This window comes from Sorex fumeus, unplaced genomic scaffold (genome assembly GCF_029834395.1).
Source record: "Sorex fumeus unplaced genomic scaffold, SorFum_2.1 ptg000077l, whole genome shotgun sequence".
Classification (NCBI taxonomy): Eukaryota; Metazoa; Chordata; class Mammalia; order Eulipotyphla; family Soricidae; genus Sorex; species Sorex fumeus.
In genome coordinates this window covers 3,528,125-3,535,266 of record NW_026606134.1, presented here as the reverse complement: position 1 = coordinate 3,535,266, position 7,142 = coordinate 3,528,125, and the positions used below count along the sequence as shown (strand labels likewise).

At 37.8% G+C, this 7,142-nt stretch overlaps 1 non-coding gene across 1 annotated transcript; it reads right to left on the bottom strand.

Annotated features, from left to right (window-relative positions):
* Positions 1-6,353: 6,353 nt before the first annotated feature.
* On the bottom strand, positions 6,354-6,435 carry TRNAL-UAG (transfer RNA leucine (anticodon UAG)). The gene has a single exon. It is a non-coding gene; the product is annotated as a tRNA-Leu (tRNA).
* Positions 6,436-7,142: the final 707 nt, after the last annotated feature.

Sequence of the window (7,142 nt, the reverse complement as noted above, 5' to 3'; positions counted from 1 at the left end):
TCTTGAAATACTCTTATTGTTGACCACATGTTGATATAAAATCATAAAAGCAAATCTAAGAAAAAAGTCATTTTAAAGGCAATATCTAGAATTGAGTACCAAAATGTGTTTACTGTCTGAGGTGACTGATCACCATGATGCCATCCTCACCTAGCAACTTCCACTCTATTTGTGTCAGGTGAAACAAACAGGATCATACTGAATAAAGTCCTTCCTGTTTTTTCAAGGAAATTGCCAACATCCTGAATTTTTTCCATTATTAATGGTTCTGTTTATTTGTTTGGCAAATTGTTATCAGTTATATTTCCTTTGGGTGAAAATACATTCAGAGTTTTCAAAATTCAAAAAACTACATCTGGTTGGTTTTATTTTCTTTCATAAAATATAATACAACCCCTTTCTAACACAGGGCCTACAAAAGCATTTCCTTTTCTTGGTGTCATTTCTAAAGAGCGGTGAGAAAAGAGAAAACTGTTTTTAGTATTTTCAGCTGAGTTTTAAACCAATTCTTGAGAAAATTATCGATCATGCAATGAATTCTGGATGTTTTGACAGAGACGGTAAAAGGTAAAAGGTAAAGGCCCTCCCGTTGATCGTCGATTTGCTCGAGCGGGCCCAGTAACGTCTCCATTGGAGACTTTGTTGTTACTGTGTCTGGCATATTGAATACTCTCGGTAGCTTGCCGGGCTCTCCGAGAGGGGCGGAGGAATCGAATTCGGGTCGGCCATGTTGGCCACGTGTAAGGCGAACGCCCTACCCGCTGTGCTATCGCTCCAGCCAGAGACAGTGCTTCTACTTTTTGTACTTGCTACAACTAACTATTTGAAAATAGAAAACTAATTCACCCTTAGTGAGTAAAATTTAAAACCCAGTAATGAGGGAGAAGAAAGATGTCTAGGGTTATATGAATGGAACTTCCACCTAATCTTTAATCTGGATTTGTGCAAGTTATCTGCAACCATTTCTCTATACCTAATTTCTTATCTATCACCCATCAAAAAGTTCTCCTCTGGGGCTGGAGAAATAGCACAGAGGGTAGGTCATTTGCCTTGCACGCGGCGGACCCGGGTTCAATTCCCAGCATCCCATATGGTCCCCTGAGCACCACCAGGGGTAATTCCTGAGTGAAGAGCCAGGAGTAACCCCTGTGCATCCCCAGGTGTGACCCAAAAAGCCAAAAAATAAGTAAATAAAAAGTTTTCCTTTGCACTTATCTTTCAGCAAAAGCGATAGCACAATGGTAGGGCGTTTGCCTTGCACGCAGCCAACATGGCCGACCCGAGTTCGATTCCTCCGCCCCTCTCGGAGAGCCCGGCAAGATACCGAGAGTATCTTGCCCGCACGGCAGAGCCTGGCAAGCTCCCCGTGACGTATTCGATATGCCAGACACAGTAACAACAAAGTCTCCAATGGAGTCGTTACTGGGCCCGCTCGAGCAAATCGACGATCAACGGGAGGGCCTTTACTTTACTTTACTATTATAATATAGCTTTCATGCTATAAAGAACCTTTTGTGATCATACAATAGAGCGGTTGCCAGAGAACCTGTGGTTAATTAACAATCACCAAATTTTATAATGATTCAATAAACTGTTAAATCTCTCTTTTATCTGTTTACTATAATTCAGATACTCATGATGAATGAGTGATTTATTATCTGTCTATAAATTTGTATTCACTGTCACTGCCACTGTCCTCCCGTTGTTCATCGATTTTCTCAAGCGGGCCCAGTAATGTCTCCATCATGAGACTTTGTTGTTACTGTGTTTGACATATCGAATACATCATGGGTAGCTTGCCAGGCTTTGCCATGCAGGTGAACTTGCAAGGCTCTCCAAGAGGGGCTGAGGAATCAAACTTGGGTTGGCCATGTTAGCTGCATGCAAGGCAAACACCCTACCCGCTATGCTATCGCTCCAGCCCAAATTTGTATTATCTGAACATTTTACGAAAATTGGATGATAAAATATGAAGTCTAAGAATTTCAGTTTCTTTAACTTTGAATAATTTTTACCATTCTACCACATTTTGATATATAGAAAGTCCATTTCCTTTATCTAATGATTAATGTTACATGACTATTCATGCTCTAGTTTGGTTGGATGTATGTGGGTTCATAATCTCTTCTGTATCAGCTGAAACATAGACTCAAACAATTCCTACACACTTGTGTCCCCAAAAATTACTGACACTCTGAATGACTTTGATCTTTCCTGCCAATTGTTTTATAACTTTTTAAAAAAATTATTAGTGAAATACCATGAGATACAGTTGTAGACTTACAAATTTTTGTGCTTGGTTTTTAGTTATACAATGATCAAGAACGAATTCCTCCAACAGTGTCAATTCTCCATCACCAATGATCCCAGGATCCCAGTATTCTTCCCTCCCCAATCCCCCCTGACCTCTATGGCAGGGCATTCCTTTTTGTTCTCTCTTTCCTTTTGGATGCTGTGGTTTGCAAAAGAGGCGTTGAGTGGCAATTATGTTCAGTCTATAATCTACTTTCAGCATGCATCTCTCATCTGGGAGGATCTTCCCAACATACTTTATTTGGTGCTCTCTGCTCTACCTGAGCTGCCTTTACCCCTAGAGTGTGAGGCTGGCCTCCAAGCTATGGAGTAAACCTCCTGGTACTTATCTCGGCTATTCTTGGGTATTAATCTATTTTGTTACTTTATGTTAGGAGAATGATAAGTCTCATTCTCCTAATCCTGAAAGAGCCTTGACTATGGTACTTTTTAAAATCTCAGAGCTAGGACAAAGGAAACTTTACAGATACCTGCTCGAGGCAATCGCCAAACAATAGAATGATCATGATCGTGATCGTGATGTTCCCCAGATGAATGCAATCTTTCTATGTCTGTCTCTCTCTTTCTGACTCATTTCGCTTAGCATGATACTTTCCATGTAGTACCACTTGTATGTAAATAACATGATTTCATCTTTTCTAACAGCTACATAGTGCTCCATTGTGTAGATGTACCAAGTTTTTTTAACCAGTCATCTGTTCTCGGGCACTCAGGTTTTTCCCAGATTCTAGTTATTGCAAACAATGCTGTAATGAACACACACGTGCAGACGTCACTTCAACTATACTTTTTTGCCTCTCTGGGATATATTCCCAGGAGTGGTATTGCTGGGTCAAATGGGGGCTCAATTTCTAATTTTTTGAGAATTGTCCATGAACTTTTGGGTATTGATTTTATAGCCTGCAACTTTACTATACAAGTCTATTGTTTCTAAGAGTTTCTTGGTGAGGTTTAGGGTTCTCTAAGTATATTATCATATCATCTGCAAATAGTGAGAGCTTGATTTCTTTCTTTCCTACCTGAATGCCCTCAATATCTTTTTCTTGCCTAACTTCTATTGCAAGTACTTCCAGTACTATATTGAACAGCACTGGAGAGAGTGGGCATTTTTATCACGTCCCTGATCTTAGAGGGAAGGCTCTCAGTTTTTCCCCATTGAGGATGGTGCTTGCTGTAGGCTTGTGGTAGATGGCTTTAACTATATTGAGGAAAGTCCCCTCTATCCCCATTTAGGTGAGGGTTTTCATCATAAACGGGTGCTGGGTCTTGTCAAATGCTTTCTCTGCATCTATTGATATGGTTTTTATATTTACTTTTGTTGATATGATGGATTATGCTGATTGATTCCTCAATGTTAAACCATCCTTGCATCCCTGGGATGAATCCCACTTGGTCATGGTGTATGATCTTTTGATGAGTTGTTGAATTCTATTTACTAGTATTTGGTTTCGAATCTTCGCATCTGTATTCATCAGGGTTATCGGCCTATAGTTTTCTTTTCTTATGGTGTCTTTGTTTCCTTTTGCTATTAGAGAGATATGGACTTCATAGAAACTGTTTGGCAGAGTTTCTGTTTCTTCAGTTTCCTTAAAAAGCTTGAGAAAAACTGGCAATAGGTCCTCTTTAAATGTTTGGAAAAATTCACTAGTGAATCCTTCTGGACCTGGGCTTTTATTTTTGGGAAGTCTTTTGATTACAGTTTCAATTTCCTTGATGTTAATAGGTCTATTCAGGTAAGCTAGATCTTCTTGATTCAGCCTTGGGAGGTTATAGAAATCCAGGAATTTATCCATTTCTTCTAGGTTCTCTTGTTCCATGCCATACAGACTTTCAAAGAAGTCCCTGATGATCTTTTGAATTTCTTTGGTTTCTGTTGTGATATCCTCCTTCTCATTTCTGATTCTGTTTATTAGGGTTCTCTCTCTCTTTCTTTTTGAGTCTTGCTAGTGGTTTATCTATCTTGTTTATTTTCTCAAAGAACCAACTCTTGGTTTCACTGATCTTTTGGATTTTTTTTTTTTTTTTGGTTTCCATGTCGTTGATTTCTGCTCTAAGTTTTATGATCTCTTTCCTTCTGCCCAATTTGGGCTCCTTTTGTTCATCCTTTTCTAATATCTTGAGCTGTGAAGTCAAGTTGTTTACGTGGGCCCTTTCTTCCTTCTGATAAATGCTTGCAGAGCTGTATATTTTCCCTTTAACATGGCTTTAGCTGCATCCCATAAGTTCTGGTTAACTCGTGTCTTCATTCTCATTTGTTTCCAGGTATCTTCTGATTTCGTCCTTGACTTTCTTCCTGACCCACTCGTTGTTGAACATTGAGTTGTTTAATTTCCAGGTGTTTGATTTGGTTCTTTGTGTCTGTGTGTGAATCACTTCTATTCTCAGTTCATCCTAGTCTGAAAAGATTGTTGATTTCCTGCCAATGTGTATGAGTACCAGCCACCACTACAAACCAAGGGAACTTTCTAGAAAGAAAGAAAACATTTCTGTTCATAATGATTTGTTTTTATCTGGCATAATTGGAATCTCTACCAAGTTGTGGGGAGTGGGGTTGGATTTGTAAAAATGCCTTGAACCAGACTATAACAACTTCCCACTCTTTCACTCTTCTCTGCTAAGTTCAGCGATATTTTTCTGCAAAATGCTTGTGTTATTTTGTGTCACTATATACTTCGGTGGTTATTTTTTGCTTGTGTGTTTGCAACTACTCCCTCATTTGTGTGAAAAGAATTTGCCTATCTTCTAACTTCCTGACATATATCTAACTACGTTTTACTTGTTAAACATTGGAGGGCCAATCTTTTTTTATGATAAGAGCTTTCAAGACCCTATCACTTATCACATTATCTAATGTATCTCTAAATAATAATAGCTGCGCTGGAGTGACAGTACAGCGGGTAGGGCGTTTGCCTTGCATGTGGCCGACCAGGGTTAGATTCCCAGCATCCCATATGGTTCCCTGAGCACTGCCAGGTGTAATTCCTGAGTGCAAAGCCAGGAGTAAGCCATGTGCGCAGCCAACTATGACCCAAAAAAGAAAAAAAAGAAAAAATAAAGAAGAAATATAGCCGGGCTTTTTCCTTTTCTCGATGTCTTTACTTGCCACACTATTTCCTCTTCTACCATAGTAACTTCAGAATTGATACTACATGATTTATAATATTTTTATTTTCTCCTCCACTTCGTAATTAATTCTTCTTTGCTTTCATTTCTTAGCTCATTTTCTGATCTAATCAATGAGATTAATCATACTGTTAAATATTCTTATTAATTCTACTTTATAGCATTCATGTTTATTTTCTATTTATTTAATGCATGATAATAAATGATATGCTTTGGCTTACAATCATATTCTCAATTCCTGACATGGCACTAGTATGAAATAAGCACTTGAGGGATTGTTTTCTTAAACATTTGTTAAATATGAAGTCTGATTTTTCTAAGTTGGTAAATATAGTTTGACATACAATTTATTTGCATTAACTATGGGCCAGGCAGCTTGGCAGACATGTAAGGTATAAATATATGATAGAATACTAAAAGTCATTTTAATGCATTTTAATGAAAATAGATATTTTTCCATTAAAATTATTATAGTAAAAATGCTATTTATTGCATTCACAGGGCATCATTACTCTGACACCAAAATCAGACAAGAATGCCACATGAAAAGAAAATTACAGGCCAGTATGCCAGATAAATATACATGCAAAAAAAATCAACTTTACACTAAAAGTGCTTTTGATCATTGTGAGTCATTTCAGGGATACAATGATTATTAAACACTCACAAATCAATCAGTTCAGTGCATTAAATGAACAAAATGAGTTGATAAAAATTATGATCATCTTAACTCTCAACGAAGTGGGTATAGATAAACATGGCTTAATAAATAATGACAAGTCTCCACCATTGGTACCATACTTAATAGTGAATAATTGAATTTTTCCCCTGTAATATCAGGAATAAGACAAGGATTCTCATTATCATTTTTATTCAAAGTGATTATCAGCTGCACTGAACAGAGAAAAACTCACACATGGCAGCAGTGGGATTCGAACCCATGCCTCCCAAGAGACTGGAGCCTAAATCCAGCACCTTAGACCGCTCAGCCATGCTACCTGTGCTGGAGCAATAGAACAACAGTAGGGTGTTTGCCTTGCATACAGCCAGCCTGGCCAAGCCAGGTTCGATTCCTCCACCCCTCTCAGAGAGCCTGGCAAGCAACCAAGAGTATTCAATATGCCAAGCACTGTAACAACAAGTCTCAAAAAATGGAGATGTTACTGGGCCCACTCAAGCAAATTGATGAACAACAGGAGGACAAGACAGTGTATTCAATGTGATATTTTAAGTACTAATCAGAGTAGATAACTATGAAAGAAAGTTAAAAAAAGATGCAGTCAACTAGCAAATGAAGTAAAAATGTCACTATTTGTTCATATCATAATATCTGTAGAAAACCTTAAGGCTGCCACCAAAAAAAACTTAAAATTAACAGAAAGATTCAGTAAAGTTGCAAGGTACAAAGTTACTATTTAAAAGTTGGTTGCCCTTCTATACGGTAATAGTCACTAGAGAAATAACGAGAAGCTCCAGTTGCAATTGCACTGAAAAAAGAATAAAAAACCTAAGAATAAATTTACTTAAAGAGGGGAAAGTCTCATACACTAATGATATTCTTAAACATTGATGAAAGAAATTGCAGAAGGCAACATAAATTTTAAAATGTTTTACCATCGTAGATCAGAGAAATTTTTAAATGCCTATACAACTCAAGACAATCTGCAGATTCAAGACAACCCACATCAAAATTCCAATGGCTGTTT